At 33.5% G+C, this 21,713-nt stretch overlaps 1 protein-coding gene across 1 annotated transcript in view; it reads left to right on the top strand.

Moving 5' to 3' along the window:
• Nucleotides 1-11,304: 11,304 nt before the first annotated feature.
• The window catches only part of slc1a2b (solute carrier family 1 member 2b), an 80,780-nt gene continuing 70,371 nt past the window's right edge, over nt 11,305-21,713 (top strand). The window contains exon 1 of the mRNA XM_030135870.1: nt 11,305-11,517. The gene's annotated coding sequence lies outside the window, so the exon portion shown is untranslated. The remainder of the gene's footprint in view (nt 11,518-21,713) is intronic.

A 21,713-nucleotide genomic window follows, 5' to 3' on the forward strand; every position in this document is an offset into this window, starting at 1 on the left:
ATGAAAAGATGACAAACTATATTTTACACCAGTTATTTACATGTATTGATAGAATTAGTGGGTCAACAGCTATTAAACGTTTTACATTAGTAGATGGTTTTGGTCATCAGTGGCTGTTTGGGTCTTTATGGTTTAATTCAAGAAATCTTGTCAAGTGAAATTATCTTACTGCATAGACAGATATTTCACTTGTTTTTCCTCAGATTTAGTGTTTTTATCTTGTTTTTGGACACCCCTTTTTTTGCAGTGTATAACCACACGTACAGCTGAAATCAGCGCTGAAGAAAGTCCAGACATTTATCAGCCGATGCATGAGAACAATCCTTGAGCTCAAATGGCAAGACTAGATAGATAGATAGATCGATAGAACGATAGATGGATAGAATGATAGATAGAACGATAGAACAATAGATAGATAAATAGGTAGATATATAGAACGATAGAACGATAGATAGATAAATAGATAGATAGATAGAACGATAGAACGATAGAACGATAGATAGACAGATAGATAGATAGATAGATAGATAGATAGATAGATAGATAGATAGATAGATAGATAGATAGATAGAACGATAGAACAATAGATAGATAGATAGATAGATAGATAGATAGATAGATAGATAGATAGATAGATAGATAGATAGATAGACAGAACGATAGAACGATAGAATGGTAGAACGATAGATAGAACGATAGATAGAACGATAGAACGATAGAACGATAGATAGATAGATAGATAGATAGATAGATAGATAGATAGATAGATAGATAGAATGATAGAACGATAGATAGAACGATAGAACGATAGATAGAACGATAGATAGAACGATAGATAGATAGATAGATAGATAGATAGATAGATAGATAGATAGATAGATAGATAGATAGATAGATAGATAGATAGACAGAACGATAGAACGATAGAACGGTAGAACGATAGATAGATAGATAGATAGATAGATAGATAGATAGATAGATAGATAGATAGATAGATAGATAGATAGATAGATAGATAGAACGATAGATAGAACGATAGATAGAACGATAGAACGATAGAACGATAGATAGATAGAACGATAGAACGATAGAACGATAGAACGATAGATAGATAGATAGATAGATAGATAGATAGATAGATAGATAGATAGATAGATAGATAGATAGATAGAATGATAGAACGATAGATAGAATGATAGAACGATAGAATGATAGAACGATAGAACGATAGAACGATAGATAGATAGATAGATAGATAGATAGATAGATAGATAGATAGATAGATAGATAGATAGATAGATAGATAGATAGATAGAACGATAGATAGATAGATAGATAGATAGATACATACATACATACATACATACATACATACATACATACATACATACATACATACATACATACTTTATTGATTCTTTGCAGGAAATTGTTTCTTTACAACAGCAGCCGTACAAGAAAAAACAAACAAACAAACAAAAAAAACAAGGTCACAAATGAAAAACTGTGGGACAGAACTGGACACAAACCAATAGAAGAAGAAATCGGACAACGGAAATGGCACTGAATATAGGACATACTCTGAAAACCAGGCAATAACATCCCAAGACGAGCACTACAGTGGAACCCACAGGGAACGACCACAAGAAACATGGAAACGGTGTGTGTAGAACATGACAAACACAGAAGGAGGGTATAATGGAAGGAGCTCACAAGGACTGACCAAGACTGAGGAAGATGGAGTTGGCTTGTGCGTGGCTTGTACTCTGTCAAGGGTGAAAGGCAAAGATGGTGACCCATGAAATACACAGGTTTCACTCATCTCTGATATTAATGGGTTGGTTTTGACCCATGTCTTAAATCAGCTGTAAAATCCACTAAAAACAGTTATCTATCATCCAATTTGTTTCTCATCTCTTGGTTACCTTGTTAGGCTTCTTTATCCATGAAATACTGGTTTTAATATTTTTAGTGTGAACCTCTGGGCCTTTTTTTTTTTTGTCAGTATATCCCTCGATGTGTACTCTGCAAGTCCCCAACTCTATACTGAACAAGGTTCTAATAGTTTTGGATTTTTCATTATAGTTTAATTTTATTTAGTTTTGACTTTTTTTTCTCTAATTCAGTTCGTTTTATTTTGTTTTTAGAGCAGGTTTGCTAGTTTTTATTAGTTTTCGTTTTTTTCTAAATGCTCAGTTTTAGGTTAGTTTTAGTATTAACCCTTTCATGCACGATTTATGACAACCTTAATCAAAATTTTTTCCTGAGTGTTTTTATTCCTCTTTAGGCATGAAAAAAACAATGCGATTGAAAATGTTCTTCTGAAAAATAAATAAAAGAAAAGAAAAACAATTTTGAAAAATAAAAAAAATACATTAAAAAAAAAAAAATAATAATGATAAAAAAAAATTCTTATGAACCTATTTTTCATGATGTTGCAAAAATGTCCACTCAGCTGGACACCACACGTTTAATTTTTGATGCACAGAAACATGTATTTACTGATAAATTGTGTGAAAACTATGGGGAGGGCTTGTGATTCTGGGGGTTTATGCTCAGGGGAGATCTACATAATGTTACCAATTCATGTCAGAAAAGATATATAGTGTCTTAAAAAAACAAACAAAAAAACCAAAAACCCCCCGAAAAGAACAACAAAATCCATGAATATACAAGAGAACAGCTGTAGAATAGCTGTCCACTGTAATGACCAGTATGCATGAAAGGGTTAATTTTAGTTTTTTATATATCTTTTATCTTTCTTGTTGTCATATTCAAATAAATCCCAGACAGGACTCTGCTGCTTTCTCCCAACTTTAGTCTCCATGTTTCCAGGTAGAGTGGGGGACCAGAAGACGACTGGAAACCACAAGTGACGAGAAGCGATGGACCTTGAAGTGCTGTATGGTGCTGCTAGCTAAAATTGCTAGAGCGAAATAAATCGCTTTCATATCAATCCGACAAAGACGAAAACGAAGGGAATTTTATCCAGAATTTTTATAAGTTTTAGTTAGTTTTGTGAACACACAATACAGTTTTACTTAGTTATTGTTTTTTCTTTTATTAATAGTTTTTATTTATTTCAGTTAACAAAAATGTTTTTTCAATTCTAGTTTCCGTCATTTCGTTAGTTTTCGTTAACGATAATAACCTTGATACTGAACTGACCCCACATGTGTGGACAGGCCCGTCTTTGCTTGTTTTGTTTTTTACATGTATGCTGGATAACAAGACAAAAGGAGAATCCCCATAAACTCACATGAATATTAGAGAAGCTGGCTGACAGTGCACTTATGATTTCAGTTTGGGCTGTAATTATTGCTTTATAATCTTATTTTTATAACTGGGTCAACTGATCCTAACAACACGAAGGTCATAATTTCAACCAGAGCATTTCATAATTTAGTGAAAAAAAATGTTTGGTGTTGTTTTGTTGAAATAGAAGTTCCTGACAAAGTCAAAAAGCCCTAATGCAATAAACAAATTTTATGTGGTTCATTTATGCATTTAAAACCTATAATGCACAGGTGTTAAACATGTGGCCTGGGGGCCAAATCCGGCCCACCAAAGGGTCCAGTCCGGCCCTGCAGGATGAATTTGTGAAATGTAAAAATTACACTGAAGATATTAACAATCCTTTTAGTTGAGGTTCCACATTCAGACCAATTCAATCTCAAGAGGGTCAGACCAGTAAAATACTATCATAAAAACAGAGAAATATTCACAACTCCAAATGTTTCTCTTTGTAAATGTAAATATTTTCATGTATTTACACTAAAACAAAGTATAATTTTACAAAAAATGTGAATAAGCTGAAATGTCTTAAGAGAAAGAAGTACAATTTTAACAATATTCTATCTGTTACTAAATCAGAGGTGTCAAACATGCGACCCGGGGGCCAAATGCGGCCCAACAAAGGTTCCAATCCGGCCCCTGGGATGAATTTACAAAGTGCAAAAATTCCACACTTTTGAAATTAAATAAGCAAAAAAAATAAAAAAAATTTTTTTTTTTGCTTGAATTAAGAAAAAAATGTTGAATTAAGCAAAAAAAATCTTAAATTTAGCAAAAAATCTTGAATTAAGCAAAAAAAAAAAAAAATCTTCAATTAAGTAAAAAAAAAAAATCTTCAATTGAGCAAAGAAATTCTCAAATTTAGCAAAAAATCTTGAATTAAGCAAAAAAAAAAAAAAACAGCCTGAATTAAGGAAAAAATCTTCAATTAAGCAAAAAAAAAAAAAAAAAAAAAATCTTCAATTAAGTAAAAAAAATCTTGAATTAAGCCCAAAAAACCCTTAAATTTAGCAAAAAATCTTGAATTAAGCAAAAAATCTTGAATTAACAACTTCAAATTTTTGTCTTTGTTTAGTGCAAAAAATAACATTAAATTAAGAAAATATTTACATGTACAAACTATCCTGCAACAATAAAATGTGAATAAGCTGAACAAATACGAACAACCTGAAATGTCTGTATTAAATTCAGCCCAGTCTGAACTCTTTTCTTCCTGTTCCTCAGTGTTTAGTGTCTTTGTAGATCTGATCCATAATGCACATGGACAAATGAGAAGTGGAGGCTGAATATTGTTAAAATTGCACTGATTTTTCTTAAGAAATTTCAGTTTTTTTCAGGTTATTCACATCTTTTTTGTTTGGATACTTTATAAAAGTATGTATTTTCATAATTTAATGGGTTTTTTTTGCACTAGAACACAGACAAAAATGTGGAGTTGTCATTATTTATAGGTTATTCTGTTATTATTTGACTGGTTTGGCCCACTGCAGATCAAATTTAGCTGAACCTGGCCCATGAACTAAAATGAGTTTGACACCCCTGCCCTCCACCCTGGATGTCCAGATACTTCATTTGTGTCCACATGTCAGCGTTCATGGACCACTTGTTCTTTGGTAGCTCGTACAGATCCATGTCCAGTCCGATTGTCCTTCATTTAATTTCATATTCCACATTTTCCCGGTCTGGCTGTGTTTACTGCTATACTCCGTCATGTTGAGCAGGTTGTTTTTGCCACTCAGTCTGACTTAGAGGGGCGTGGCCTCGGGGGGAAGTGACATATGTGCAAACCCTCTATTAGTGATGGTTTTTCATCTCTGAACATCCAAATGGGTCGTATCTGATTCTGCTGAAGAGCTGAAGCTAAAACGACACTATACTTAATGATAGGATTAGTGGTGCAAAAGTTATTAAACATTTCAGATCTTGATGCTTTTGGTCGCCGGTGATTCGTTAGGTCTTTGAGGGTTAAACTTACACTTCATATGAGGGGAAAAAGTGTGTTGGATTTGTAGATTTGCGGCAAAGGACTGTATTGTTTCAACACTGAGCATATTACGGTCTATCTTTGTCAGTTTGTTCAGTTTCAGACGTTGTTGCAACAAACAAGCTGTACATAATCTTGTCCTGTCTTGTCCTTATTTTTGGCAATGCAGGTAGCAAGACTTCTATGAAAATATGGAGTTAATCATTTATACTGTCACGCAACCATCAGTAACACGGCACAAGTTATGGCTTAGAAAGACGCCTTTTACAGAAACAGTTGGTCCTTCCCACAGTCTATTCCAAAAATGTAAACGTTTCATTTAGACATTTGTGACATTGGGTACGGTTACATGATGTTTTTTAAATCTGATTTATTTTCCCAGAAGAAATTAATCCAGAACTAAAGAACTTTCTCTTGTGTTTCCATGGAAATGTTAAACCCGAATAAAGGTTTACATGAGAAACGTTTATTCGGTTCTCACAGCCCTTCTGTTAGCTTAGCTTAGCATTGTCACTGCATTTCAATGGTTCCACGTAGCCAGTTTTTTAAATCTGATTTGTCGTCTTTTGTAAGTGATTTTGTGAAATCCGATTCTCCCTAATTATTTCTTTAGATCCGAGACTTACTGCACTCATACAATCTTGGGACTGTTGTGTTGACGGAAGTTGGAAAATCTTTTTGTTGGAAGGGATGCATGCGCTAAATTGGCTTTGCTTTAGCGTTTTAGCTTTGCACTATTTTTTATATTAATGCAGTAAGTCACATGACCATGATTTGAGCCTCAGTTTGTGATCTTATTGATTAGGGAGAACTGAATTTCACAAAATCACTCATAAAATACTACAAATCACCTCTAAAAGCTTGGCTATGTCTGACCAGAGGAATGAAGCCATTATGCTAAGCTAGGGTAAGCTAAGCTAACGGAAGGGCTGCAAGAACAAGGCAATCGGTGCACTGCAGTGCAAACTGTTTAGCCCACTTATGGAACTCATTAGTGCATGACAAATGAATAAAAAACAAGTTGTTGAGTGTGATGTTTGCCACTGTGATACTGTGGTTGGCACTATTTTGTTCAGCATAAGGTTACGTGCTGTTATGACGTAATAAAGGCGGAGCCTCCCTGCACCTGCGTTATATGGCCGAGAGAGCGGTGCTGGTGTGGCTACCTGTTAAGAAAGAAAACACGTCTCCTGTCTCGTGTACATTTGCTGACTAAGTTAGTACTTCTGCAAAGATGTTTACAGAAGCTTTAGACACGGGAGAAGGTCCGAGTGTCTCCCGTGCAGATGACGAGAGACCCACTACGGGACAGCCAACACAAGTGATGAACTCTTCCTTCAGGGTTTTCCAGGCTGGTAGATCCCATCAGAATAGCCCACTGGAACGGTTTGGGAAGACTAGACTGCATATTCTTCCACCAGCACAGAATGTGTGCGTCATTGCGACAGGACAAGACAACGAGCATGTGCAGAATGGAAGGAATAAAGTCCAAACGGAATAACGGGTTTACATTTAGACCGGATTCAAAAGTGGATTAAACCAGTGACTTTAACTCTTTCATGCATGAATTATTAGAGCCTTAATAAGATTTTTATTTGTGAGTGTTTTTATTCCTTTGTCTATGTCTTTATTTATTTCGAACATGCAAAAAAACAAAACAAAAAAACAAAACAAAATAAAACATTCAAATGGACAGAATCTATCTCCAAGCACATAGAAATCTGAATTTTGCATGGTCGAAAAGGAGTAGGAACTAGAAGCACTCTGAGAGCACAGACCTCCGCCAAGGCTGATCAGTGCCCCCCCCCCCCCGGATCACCACCAAAATTTAATCATTTCTTCCTTATCCCATTTCCAACAAACCCTTAAAATTTCATCAAAATCTGTCCATAACTTTTTGAGTTATGTTGCACACTAACGGACAGACAAACAGACAGACAGACAAACAAACCCTGGCAAAAACATAACCTCCTTGGCGGAGGTAACAAGTATAAACTTATTTAATCCTACCCCTCAGTGCTTTTACACCTTTGTCACTAACTTGATACAAGAGTCAAACAATAATATTTTCCTAATTTTAACATCAAACCACAACAAATACATAATGCAGTAACTGAATTACACCCAACAATATGATCATGGCAGTGCAGTCATACAAACAGACTCAACAATTCAACCATTTTCTTCAATAATTACAGCAGATTTATCAGTACAACATCATCCATAAACAAAAGGCCTCATTGTCATTCTTAAATACTGTACCTCTCAAGAATCATTTTTTATATCTTTTTTTAAACTGAATTATGTTTGGTATTTGTTTTATCTCCACACACAATTTGTTCCACAATTTTACTCCACAGATACAGAAACTGCAGAACAGAAAATTCCTTGAGGCATTAAAAAAAAAAAACAATGCGATTTAAATAGTTTTTATGAACCCATTTTGTATGGAGTTGCAGAAATATCCACTCAGCTGGGGGCCATGCATTAAATTTTTGAAGCTAAGAAACATATTTACTGATAAACTGTGTGAAAATAATGAAATTAAAACATTTTTAACCCTTTCATGCATACTGGTCACTCCAGTGGACAGTTATTCTCCAGCTGTTCTCTTATATATTTATGTATTTTGCTGTTTTAGTTCCATATCAGCCAAAATAATGGACACTAATGCATCATCCCCATACACTGCAATTCATCCCATTACTGTAACTTTACTGTTCTAGATAAGCCTGATCTGCACTAACATGTTTGAGTGTAAATCAATTGCTTGTTATTGTTATTAAACTGCAATTAAAAGGTTTTTATTATTATTATTATTATTATTATTATTATTATTATTATTATTATTATTATTATTATTATTTTGCATATTATCTCCATGAAGTGAGTAATGACTAGTATTAGAGTATGTTAAAATGTGAGAAAACAACAGATTAGCTCTATTAAAGTGTTTTTATTTCATAGTTTTCACAAAATATAAGAGTAAATACATGTTTCTTTGCTTCATAAATTAAATACATGGTGTCTGTCAAGCTGAGTGGACATTTTTGGAATTCCATGCAAAATAGGTTCATAAAAAAATGTTCGATCACATTCTTTTTTGTGTGTCTAAAGAAGAATAAAAACACTCAGGAAAAAAAAAAAATCTTGATTAAGGTTTTCATAATTCATGCATGAAAGGGTTAATGCAGCTAATCTGATGTTTTCTCACATTTTAACATACACTAATACTAGTCATTACTCACTTCATGGAGATAATATGCAAAAAACCCCCCCCAAAAAACAGAAACAAACAAACAAAAAAAACCCCCTGTAAATTACAGTTCAATAACAATAACAAGCAACTTATTTACTCTCAAACATGTTAGTGCAGATCTGGTTTATCAAGAACAGCAAAGTTATAGTAACGGTATGAATTGCAGAGTATGAGATGGTGCATGCACTGCAAAAATCTAAATCTTACCAAGTGTATTTTTCTCATTTCTAGTTAAAATATCACACTTAAAATAAGACAGAATCACCTTAAGAGTAACATTTTTTTTTGCTTAATTCAAGCAAAAAAAAAAAAAAAACCCTGTCAATGGAACAAGTGAAAATTATCTTGGTAAGATTTCTTGAAATAAGAATTTACAGATCCATTGTCTAAAAATCAGTTCTTAAATCTCACTGAGAAGTTCCTCTTTAGGTGATTATGTCTTATTTTAAGTGTGATAAGATATTTGGATTAGAAATGAGAAAAATACACTTGGTCAGAGTTCGATTTTTGCAGTGTGAGTGTCCACTGTGTCAGCTGATATGGAACTAAAACAACAAAATCCAGGAATATACGCGAGAACAGCTGTCCACTGTAGTGACCACTATGCATGAAAGGGTTAATCGGGTTCAAATTTAATCCGAACTTTTCTTTTTCAACTGGAATAAGGTGTTTACATGGGCATCTTAAATAGGATCTACCCTTTAATCAGTTTAAACCAGGAATAAAAGTTGTCATGGAAATGCACGGATTGGCTTAAGATGCTGCACTGCAACTGTTAGTTTTTCTTTCTGACTCTAGTATTTCTTAAACGTTTTCCGAGATACGCTTTCATTGCTCTGACTCTTTGACTGTCTGAGAGTCTTTACAAAGCATTGACTCGACTGTAAACTTCAGTAATGTTTCAGTTTTACCTGCTCTTGAAAAGATGTTTCATGCATTTTACATTCGGTGCTGCTACACAACTGATAGGAGAACAGTTTCGCTCTAAACCTTTTTGTTTGCATGTGAGTCATAATATGGATTTTGGACGCAAGTGAATACTTCTTTTTTTTTTTTGATAACCTTAAGCCTATGCTAACTTACAAATGATATCAGATTTCCCTTCACTCAGATCTGCTTTAATCCACTAGAATAACCACATGTGTGAGAAAAATACCTCCACCATTCTCAACCAGTGCAGGAAACCTCTAAAACTGATATGTAAATTTAAGGTCTCTGCATCTGCAAGAGACTACATTTTATTTTATATTGTTTTTAAGAGAAGAGAAGAGAAGAGAGAAGAGAAGAGAAGAGAAGAGAAGAGAAGAGAAGAAGAGAAGAGAAGAGAAGAGAAGAGAAGAGAAGAGAAAATGAAATAAGACAAGAGAAGATAAACTTATTTTAACCATAAGGAAACTATTTTGCTATAACACTGTCAGTAAATTAAGTTATTTATATAAAAAATACCATAACTGCAAAATAATAAGATAAGAAAAGATAAGAAAAGATAAGATAAGATAAGATAAGATAAGACAAGACAAGACAAGACAAGACAAGACAAGATAAGATAAGATAAGATAAGATAAAACAAGGTAAGATAAGATAAGAAGGTAAGATAAGAAAAGATAAGATAAGAAAAGAAGGTAAGATAAGAAAAGATAAGATAAAATAAGATAAGAAGGTAAGATAAAATAAATTAAGATAAGAAGATACGATAAGAAGGTAAGATAAGATAAGATAAGATAAGATAAGATAAGATAAGATAAGATAAGAAGGTAAGATAAGAAAAGATAAAATTAGATAACATAAGATGAGATAAGATAAAATTAGAAGGTAAGATAAGACAAGATAAGATAAGATGGTAAGATAAGAAAAAATAAGATAGGAAGGTAAGATAAGATAAATTAAGATGAGAAGGTAAGATAAGATAAATTAAGATAAGATAAAAAGGTAAGATAAGATAAGATAAGATAAGATAAGATAAGAAGGTAAGATAAGATAAATTAAGATAAGATAAGAAGGTAAGATAAGATAAGAAGGTAAGATAAGATAAATTAAGATAAGATAAGAAGATAAGATAAGATAAGATTAGAAGGTAAGATAAGATAAATTAAGATAAGATAAAAAGGTAAGATAAGATAAGAAGGTAAGATTAGATAAGATAAGATAAGATAAGATAAGATAAGATTAGAAGGTAAGATAAGATACATTAAGATAAGATAAAAAGGTAAGATAAGATAAGATAAGATAAGATAAGATAAGATAAGATAAGATAAGATGGTAAGATAAGAAAAGATCAAATTAGATAACATAAGATAATTTAAGATAAAATAAGAAGATAAGACAAGATAAGATGAAATAAGATAAGGTAAAATAAGGAAGAACAAAACAAATCAAAAACAAAACAAAACAAATACCACATAATAGAGCTACTTATAAAATAAATGGATACAGAAATATGACACATACTGCATATACTTTATTGAACTATACTTGTCACTTGCTTATATTTAAAAAACCCGGTGTGAATGTGTCGGTGTGTGTCTCCAGTAAAACTCGGGTGAATCCAGTCCAGTGCTGTCTATAACTCTGACACTTTTCCCAGATGAGAGCGTGTGAACAGCAGAGGTGAGCAGGACAGATGGATGAGTACATTATAGGCTGCATCTTCAACCAACAGGAGCTGGCATTCCCATGCACAAGAGACAAAGAGGGGGGAAACGGGGGGGGGGGAGTGGGTGTGTGGGTGGGTGGGTGGGGGAAGTAAAGCGCCTCAGAGTGAGGTGAGGCAGAGCTCATTCAGTGGGATCGTTGAGCTGCGGAGCTCCTCGGATTTTACTGACAGAAAATCCCTCCGTTTGGTCCGTGACGCGCTCCTGTCGTGGACCGCTTGTGAAAACCTTGCAGCTCCCCCCGTGGCTCCTCATTTCTGAAGCGGATGAGACAAGACCCTGCAGGGAGACACCACCAAAAACTTTTCTCACCGTGGTTTTGAACAAAGGTAAGGTGCTGTTTTTATTTTTATTTATTTTTTTATTATTACACCTTGCAAACGGGTTCCATCCACGCGCAATGACGCAAAGATGATGCACGTTTTGGTTTTTTTTTGTTTTTTTCTCTTAATCGTGCTTTATATCTTTTTTTTTTTTTTTTTTTTTTTTTTTTTTTTGCAATTATTATTTAATTTATCACCGAAAGTCATCGTTCCATTCCCAGATTTGCTTCAATAAAACACAGACTGCAGATGCACCTCAGATACACACTGTGCATGCAGGCAAAACGGCAGAAATAACCGTGAAAAAGCACCATTATGAATTATTTTGAGATGTTTTTATTTTTTTTTTATTTTTTTTTTTATTTGTGCATTGGAAAACAAAAGGGAAAACCTGTAGTGGAAGGTCCCGGGGCGCGCACCATCCACAATAAGCCCACGGAACATGGGATGATAGAAGAAAAAGAGCTGGAACTGTAGGCTGCAAACGGGTTTGATTTCTTTAAACACGCATGAAATAATTGTCAAAGTGATTTGCAGTAAATCAGTGATGTAAATGAACCTTTAGGTCCTGTCAATGGGAGTCCAATCACATTCCGTGTCCGTGCGTATTAACACTTTGGTGGCAGTGGCTGTGGCTGTGGCAGTATTACTCCAGGGGTGGTGGTGGTGGTGGCGCGCGCCTGTGTGTGTATGTGCGTGCGTGGGGGTGGGGGTGGGGGTGGGGGGGTGTCCCATCGTGCGTGACGGACTAGGGTGGAGGTGTGAGGGGTTAGAACAGGAGCACAGGCCAATGTAAACCAATATGATATCAGTGAAACTCCAGCTGAAGGAGCAGATGTGTGTGTTTGGCTCCTGTGGGTTTAGTACATGTTCAACTGAAGGTTCAGCATCTGACCCCAGAGGTGTGTTTTCCCTCCTACAACACAGAAAAACACATAGTTTCAAATCAAATCAAATACTTTGACTCAGGTGAGTTTATATGACTTATATTTAGAAGGGTTTACGCCATCCTTGGTTCATTTTAAAAGTCTTTTTGTCAGTGTTAAGGAAATGCATGATTTACTTATTCAACAAGTTGTAGTTTAAGTTTACAAAGTCCAAATGTGTGTGTGTGGTTTTTGTTTTTTGCAGTTTGCTTTTTTACATTATAGGCATTATAGCCTCATCAAAAAAAAAAAAAAAAAAAAAGAAGAAGAAGAAGAAGATAACACAAAACTCTGGAGTTTCCTCATAGGAAATTTGAATAAAATGTACTCAAATTGAAGAAAATGTGACTTTACTCCGATAACATTTGGTCGATTCTAAAAAGAGTAAAAGTTACTCTTTGGGTAGAGCTCTCCAAACTCAATCTAGAGCCAAATTTACTCAATATAGAGTAGAAATGTACTCAGTGTAGAATGAAAATATACTCAATATAGAGTAAAAATGTACTTGATGTAGAGCCAAATATACTCAATATAGAGTAAAAATATACTCAATACAGAGCCAAATGTACTCAGTATAGAGTAAAAATGTACTCAATGTAGAATGAAAATGTACTCAATATAGAGTAAAAATGTACTCGATATAGAGCCAAATGTACTCAATATAGAGTAAAAATGTACTCAATATGGAGTAAAAATGTACTCGATATAGAGCCAAATGTACTCAGTATAGAGTAAAAATGTACTCGATACAGAGCCAAATGTACTCAATATAGAGTAAAAATATACTCAATACAGAGCCAAATGTACTCAGTATAGAGTAAAAATGTACTCAACATAGAGTAAAAATGTACTCAATATAGAGCCAAATGTATTCAATATACAGTAAAAATGTACCCCACATAGAGCCAAATGTACTCAATACAGAGTAAAAATACTCAATATAGAGTAAAAATGTACTCAATATAGAGTAAAAATGTACTCAATATAGAGCCAAATTTACTCTTTTTGAGGAAAATACTTGGAAAAAATCCTCAGTAATTTTCCCTGTGCAGGTTTGAGAACCAAAACAAGTTCTGATTAGCTTTTTAAAGGAGAGTGGTTTTTTTGTTTTGTTTTTAGAAAGCTCTACAATATCAATATTTCTAGTCAACATTCACTATAGTTTTCAAAACAGGCATACAGAAAAAAACCCTGAGGTGTCCATAGACCTCTCTCTCTCTCTCTCTCACACACACACACACACACACACACACACACACACACACACACACACACACACACACACACACACACACACACACACATATGTATTTTTTTCAAAGATAAGGTCTGGGATTTTTTTTTTTTTCCCTTCCAGGTGGAAATACTCCTGGAAGAAAAATACCAAATTCCTTCTACCTTCCTATCACCACCCACCTCTGGAGCCAATCGTTGCAGCTCTTTCCTTCCTTTATATTAATGCACATGACACACACACACACACACACACACACACACACACACACACACACACACACACACATACAAGTACATGCACACACAGTTTTCCAACAGCACCATCAATGTCACCATGGAAACCAACTGTCTTGGCACCCTCAGTTGATCGCCTTCAGCATTACTCTTGGCTTGTCATTTGAAAAACATGTAACATACATGGTGTTGTGGATGCAGCATCTGGATGGTATATAGGAGCTGGATTTTCATTGTTACGTACGTGAAACTGGCCGTGCCCTGTGGATTTGAGTGGCAGTGGAAAGGCCTTGGCCGTCAGTGTAATTGTTGAGGAGAATCTTTAAAGGAAAGTGTCCATGCAGCTAATGCGTTTTGTCCTTTTCCCAGAGGCTGCTCTCTAAACTACTGTACTGTGGCATTTGCTGTCTTACATGAATGAACACAACAGACATTCAAGGGAAGCTCACACATGCTTAAAGGCAGGATGAGTCATTTAATATATAAAAGGCATGTCCTAAATGTGTAAAAGGGGGAGGTTCGCCTTTTCAGTGTTCGGAGAAACTATATGTGTTGTTTATCATCTGAGCGTCTACATGTTATAACCTGCAGCTATAATAAGCAATTCACAGAAATGAGGAATTATATCTACATATGCCGGAGTCTGTTTGGAACATTACGCATATATTTAGCATTTATTTACAGGGAGATGTGCTTTAGTGTATATTATGGAAAGTGGTGCTGCAGCTTTTATTTGGAAATCCCCATTAATGCTTTTAATCAAGAAGTAACAGAAAAAACAAATCTTCTTTTTTCTTTTTTTTTTTCATATTTTTATTGATGTGTATACAAGAAAATGAAAGGTTCATGCCAACACCATGGCACACTGATGTCAACATTAACCAGGTTTGTAAACACCATTACCTTCAGATTTGCATATTTTTTAAAGCAACAAATAACAATGAAACCAGACAAATAGAATAGAATAGAATAGAATAGAATGTCTTTATTGTCATTGTACAGGTACAACGAAATTAAAAAGTACAATCATCAAGTATAAATAATGTATATAAAAGAGTACAAAAAACTAAAATATAAAAAGAAAACCCTGACAGAATAAATATCTAAAAAGCAGCATAAAAAAAAGAGTGTTACTAGAAGTATAAAAGACACATAAAACATCATCATATACTCTGGACAATATTCAGCATTCCACATAATTAGTTAATGTCCAGCAGTATTCAGTATAAAAACAGTTTTTTAGGTGGTTTGTGCTGGCCTTTTAGCCAAACAATACAATGAAAAGAATACTAAGACATAGTCTGAATAAAATAATTAACCCTTTCATGAATGAATTGTGAGAACCTTAATCAAGATTTTTTTTTTCCCGAGTGTTTTTATTCCTCTTTAGGCATGAAAAAAACCCCAATGTGATTTAATTTTTTTTTTTTTTTAATTTTTTTTTTAATCAGCCTGTTTTTCATGGAGTTACAGAAATGTCCACTCAGCTACACCATGCATTTTATTCTTGAAGCAAAGAAACATGTATTTAAAACCCAATATCATAAAGTGATATGAACATAGTGAAATGAAACCATGTTCAATGCTGCTAATCTGATGTTTTCTCACATTTTAACATATTCTAATACTAGTTATTACTCACTTCATGGAGATAATATGCAAAAAAATTAATATTAACAATTGATTTCCGCTCAAGAACCAATCAAGAACAGCAAAGTTACAATAATGGTATGAATTGCAGTTTATGAGATGATGCATAAGTGTCCACTGTGTTGGTTGATATGGAACTAAAACAACAAAACCCATGAATATACATGAATATACAAGAGAACAGCTGCAGAAGAACTGTCCACTGTAGTGACCACTATGCATGAAAGGGTTAAACTGGTGATATAAACATAAGAAAAAAATAAATAAGTAATTTAAAAAAAAGGGGGGGGGGGGAGAGAAGGGGAGGGGGAAGGGAATTACACTGTCTCAAAAAAAAAAAAAAAAAAAAAATCCATAAACAGTTGCCATTTATTGTAGAATTTGTTCAAGTTTCCTGGTTTTGAATATCTAATTTTTTTTTTTTACCACATTAATCCATAGTGTACTGGAAGGGGCTATTGTAGATTTCCAATTAAGGAAGAGGTGGCAATCAGGGAGGTAAAAGCTATTACTTCTACCTCTTTTGCAGAGTATTGGGTATACAAAAATAGCAATATGTGGTGAAATGTCAATAGTTTTTGAAAATACCTTGGACATGGTATTGAAATAAATTAGCCAAAAATTTGTCAGGGCTGGACCAGAAAAAAACATGTGTATGAGATTACAAATCTTCTATTTTCTGTCCAGCTATGATGAAGTTGTTTTTGGGAGGGATTTTATTCGAACGGACAGCTGAAAAAAAAAAAAAAAAAAAAAATATTATACGTCAAGTATGGGGTTATGACATTACCCAACATTCTGAGCAGACATGTTTCAATGTTGTAACACACACACACACACACACACACACACACATGCAAGCACAGACAACACCCTGCAGCATTGCTGATCTCCCACTGGAAGTAAAAATCATATTTCTCAGAATCTGTTATGTTAACCATCTGTGAATATGTTTAATTAGGGTAGACAGTGCTTGGTGCATTCAGGGCAAAAGAAGAGATTCTGCTTCAGTAAGTGTTTGTGAATGTACCTTTGACCACTGCACTGTCAGAGATGTGCACACGTAGGGGGGGAGGGTATAGTTGTGGAGAAACTCAAGCCAGGGGGAACTATATACAGTAAAATGATTAGACCACCTCTTGTTTTCTTCAATTTCTTGCTCATTTGAACGTCTGGTGCAACTAAAGCAGGGGTGTCGAACTCATTTTAGTTCAGGGGCCACAATAAGCCCAATCTGATCTGCAGTGGGCCGGACCAGTAAAATAATAACAGAATAACCTGTAAATAATGACAACGCCACATTTTTGTCTGTGTTTTAGTGCAAAAAAAACAAAACAAAACATTAAATTATGAAAATAATTACTTATATAAAGTATCCAAACAAACAAAGATGTGAAAAACCTGAAAAAAACTGAAATTTCTTAAGAAAAATCAGTGCAATTTTAACAATATTCAGCCTCCACTTCTCATTTGTCCATGTGCATTCTGGATCAGATCTACAAAGACACTAAACACTGAGGAACAGGAAGAAAAGAGTTCAAACTGGGCTGAATTTAATACAGACATTTCAGGTTGTTCATATTTGTTCAGGTTATTCACATTTTATTGTTACAGGATAGTTTGGAAATGTCAATATTTTCATCATTTAATGTTATTTTTTGCACTAAAACAAAGACAAAAATCTGAAGTTGTTAATTCAAGATTTTTTTTGCTTAATTCAAGGTTTTTTTGCTAAATTTAAGATTTTTTTTTCTGTCTTAATTCAAGATTTTTTCCTTAATTCAAGTTTTTTTTTTTTTTGCTTAATTCAAGATTTTTTTTTTTTACTAAATTTAAGATTTTTTGGCTTAATTGAAGATTTTTTTTACCTGAAGAATTTTTTTTTTTTCTTAATTCAAGCTTTTTTCCTTAATTCAAGCTAACCTTTTTTTTTTTTTTTTGCTTAGTTCCAGATTTTTTGCTAAATTTGAGATTTTTTTTTGGTTTAATTCAAGATTATTATTTTTTTGCTTAATTCAAGATTTTTTCCTTAATTCAAGCTAAATTTTTTTTGTTGCTAAATTCAAGATTTTTTTTGCTAAATTTTAGATTTGTTTGGTTTAATTGAAGATTTTTTTTTTAAATTAATTGAAGATTTTTTTTTTTTTTTGCTTGATTCAAGATTTTTTTTTTTCTTAATTCAAGCTAAATTTTTTTTTTTTTTGCTTGATTCAGTTTAAAAGTGCGGAATTTTTGCACTTTGTAAATTCATCCCAGGGGCTGGATTGGAACTTTTGGCAGGCCACATTTGGCCCCCGGGCCGCATGTTTGACACCCCTGAACTAAACGTCCATTTGTTTGGACAAATACAATGATAAAAACAAAACTAGCTCATTAGAGTTTAATTCCAGAGCTGATTTCTATCCATTTTCCATGTTTTCTTGATAATAACCAAAATCACTTCAGTTCTTACATCAATATCTATGGCATTGTACTGACAAAAACAGTGCTTTTAGGATTTAAATGTTTTCTTTTCTGTCTGTTTTAGTCACATGACACACACAGGAGTTAGTACTTGATTGCATAACTGTGGTTTTTGATGACTTTTGATGGTCTAATAACTTTTTCCGTGACTGTAGAAAAAAAAAAGGAAGTAACAGAACACTGGTTAAAAATCAATATGACTTCTAACTGATAGATTCTTCATCGACTGTGTATTTCTGTGAAAATTGAATTTGATCAATCAATTTTAACACTTTTAGGGGTCGATTATAGATGCTCTCTATACTTAAGAAGTATTGAGCTTGACTTTTAAAACCCTTTCATGCATAGTGGTCACTACAGTGGACAGCTGTACAAAGGTGTTCTCTTGTACATTCATGGGTTTTGTTGTTTTAGTTCCATATCAGCCAACACAGTGGACACTAAAGCACCATCCCATACACTGACATTCAGACCATTACTGTAAGTTTACTGTTCTAGATAAACCTGATCTGCACTAACTTGTTTGAGTGTTAAAAAAAAATTGGTAATTGTTATTAGACTGTAATTAACAGATTTGTTTTCAGTTTTTTTTAAACAAAAAGGTTTTTTTTTGCATATTATCTCCATGCAGGTATGTTAAAATGTGAGAAAACATCAGATTAACAGCATTAAAAGTGTTGTTATTTCATAGTTTAAATGCATTTTTGCTTCTAAAATGAAATGCATGGTGTCCAGCTGAGTGGACATTTTTGTAACTTGATAAAAAATAGGTTCATAAAAAAGTTTATCAAACTGTTTTTTTTTGTTTTTTTTCATGCCTAAAAACACTTAGGAAAAAAAATCTTGATAAGGTTCTCATAATTCATGCATGAAAGGGTTACTAGATTTTCAGTGGAGGACAAGGAGACCAGTTTTTCTTTTTTTTTTTTTTTTTTTTTTTTTTTAGAAATGATCTGCCTCAGAGATTAAATGTGCTAAACGTTATGTATTTTAATAAGATTAACTGGAAAACATGACAAAAGTGCTGCGTTGTTGATGTTTTCAAGATATATGATAAAGCGTTATTATACATATATATTAGTTTATGTACATTTACAATAGATTTATAAATCTTCCACTAGAAAGAACCTGTAAAGTGAATGTATTGTCATGTGCAGACAGTGTTTTGAAGTAGATCTGAGACAAATATTCCTTTTGAGTTGAACCCATTTACTTGTTAATTCTTAAATTTCACATTTTTACTTAAGACTGTATGTTGGAAACTTAACCAACCAGTATTTTTTTGACTTGATTTTTCTTCATCAGTGACTCACACGTGGTAAAATTTCACTACTTTTACTCTGTAAGCGTTCTACATTACCACTAAACAGCCTCAAACGGATTAAAAAGGACATTTCACTGACACTAGAGACTTAATAGAACAGGATTCTCACATGTGACGGCCAGAATGCGATAATATGAACTGTGAGAAGTTTTTTAGATTTGATGCTTAACAATTTAAAAAAAAGCAAGAGGACAGTAGGCAAGTGCTGCTATTTTCTTCATCATAGTCTTCAATACAGTCTGAAAAAAAACAACAAATAACCACCAACAATGTGAAAACACTTACACTTTTGCCAGACAAACTGAGATTTTGCACTGCCAGAAGTGTGAGATGGAGTGGGAGAGTAAAATTTAAAATGTGGGAGGAAGTGAGAGAGAATACTGGGGAGGACAAACTGGTAATATATAGAGCTCCTTCTTTAGGAGAAGAAAGAATAATGACTAAACAATAGAGTGAGTGAGCAGGGTGAGGGAAGACGAAAGGACTAGGTTTTTTTCCTTCTGACATTTCTGTGTGGGGAGACGATTCCTCTCAGTTGGAGGTAAAAGGGCTGCCTGAAGATGGAACATGTGTTACCTGTCTGAAGATGATTTTTCTTCTCTCTGATAAGGCTTTAGAGAGATAAAAAAGCAAAGAAAATGAAGACGTTTAGAGAAAAAAACAAAGAAAGGGGAGCATACAGTGCAGTGTTTTTCAACCTTGGGGTTGGGACCCCACATGGGGTTGCCTGAAATTTCGAGTAATTGTTAAAAAATGTTAAAAAAAAAAAATTAAAACTTACTGATAAAAATGTACATTATACAGCCTAAATTTCATCTAAAATTAACATTTATATGCAACATATTATAGTAAACTACTACATGATCAAAACCAAATGAATTTTAGCAAAAAAATTGGGTCATTTGTGAAAATTTGTGAAATTTGTGATGTTAAAATGGGGTTGGGAACCACTGGTTTAAGCCCTTCATTCAGATGTGGCACAAGATTTGATCAGCTTGACAAAGAACAGACTGTACCAAACAACTTAAAAATGGGATTGGGAACAGTTTATGTAGTGTTTTTCAACTTTGGGGTTGAGACCCAAGTAGGGTCGCCTGGAATTCAAATGGGGTCGCATGAAATTTCTAGTAATTGATAAAAAATGTTAAAAAAAATTAAAACTCACAGATAAAAATGTACATTAACCTAAATGTTGTCTAAAATTAATGTTTATTTGCAACATATTATAGCAAACTATTACATGATTAAAAACAAATGGATTTTAGCAAAAAAAAAAAAAGTCTCTGGTTTGAATATCTGGGGTTGGCAGAAATTTGTGATGTTAAAATGGGGTCACGAGCCAAAAAAAGGTTGGGAACCACTCACTGTAAAAAATGACTGTAGAATTAACACCAAAAAGTTGTAAAATTGCAAGATAAAAAAACTGTCAATGACAATACAAAGCAATGTTGTTTAGTTGAAAAGATTTTTGTGTTAACGATTGAATCAAATCTAGCTGTAGTTTTTACAGGAAGAGTAAGTGAACAAAACTAGATCTGTATGTAGAAATGTTGGATTTCTTTTGTTTTTAGAAAATAAAACTGTAAATTGAAAAAGAATGTGGTGCCGTTTAAATTGCAAAGACCATAATGTTGAAATAACGGCATATTTGCTTTTTTTTTTTTTTTTTTTTTAAATAAAAAAGTAAACACTTAACAATTTAACATTTTAAATTTGTAAATGAATGGGTTGGTAGAGTTGGTAGAGCAGCTCATCCAGTAACCAGAGGGTTGGTGGTTCGAATCCTGGCTCCGACTGTCCATATGTTAAAGTGTCCATGGAAGACACTGAACCCTAAACTGACCTGGTGGCTTTGGACACCATGAAGGTGGAGAAAATACACTGAATAAGTGCAGTCCATTTACCAGTTAAATCTACATGTTTAAAATGTTCAATCTACATATTTAAAATGTTAAATCTACATGTTTAAAATATTAAATCTACATATTTAAAATGTTAAATCTACAGGTTTAAAATGTTCAATCTACATGTTTAAAATGTTCAGTCTACATGTTTAAAATGTTCAGTCTATATCTTTAAAATGTTCAGTCTACATCTTTAAAATGTTCAATCTACATATTTAAAATATTAAATCTACATGTTTAAAATATTAAATCTACATATTTAAAATGTTAAATCTACATGTTTAAAATGTTCAGTCTACATGTTTAAAATGTTCAGTCTACATCTTTAAAATGTTAAATCTACATGTTTAAAATGTTCAGTCTACATGTTTAAAATGTTCAATCTACATGTTACTCCTTAAATATGTTTACAGTTGGATGTGTTTTTTACAGTATTGTTCTGGAAACCACAGCTGCCAGTTTTTT

This window comes from Sphaeramia orbicularis, chromosome 6 (genome assembly GCF_902148855.1).
Source record: "Sphaeramia orbicularis chromosome 6, fSphaOr1.1, whole genome shotgun sequence".
NCBI lineage: Eukaryota > Metazoa > Chordata > Actinopteri > Kurtiformes > Apogonidae > Sphaeramia > Sphaeramia orbicularis.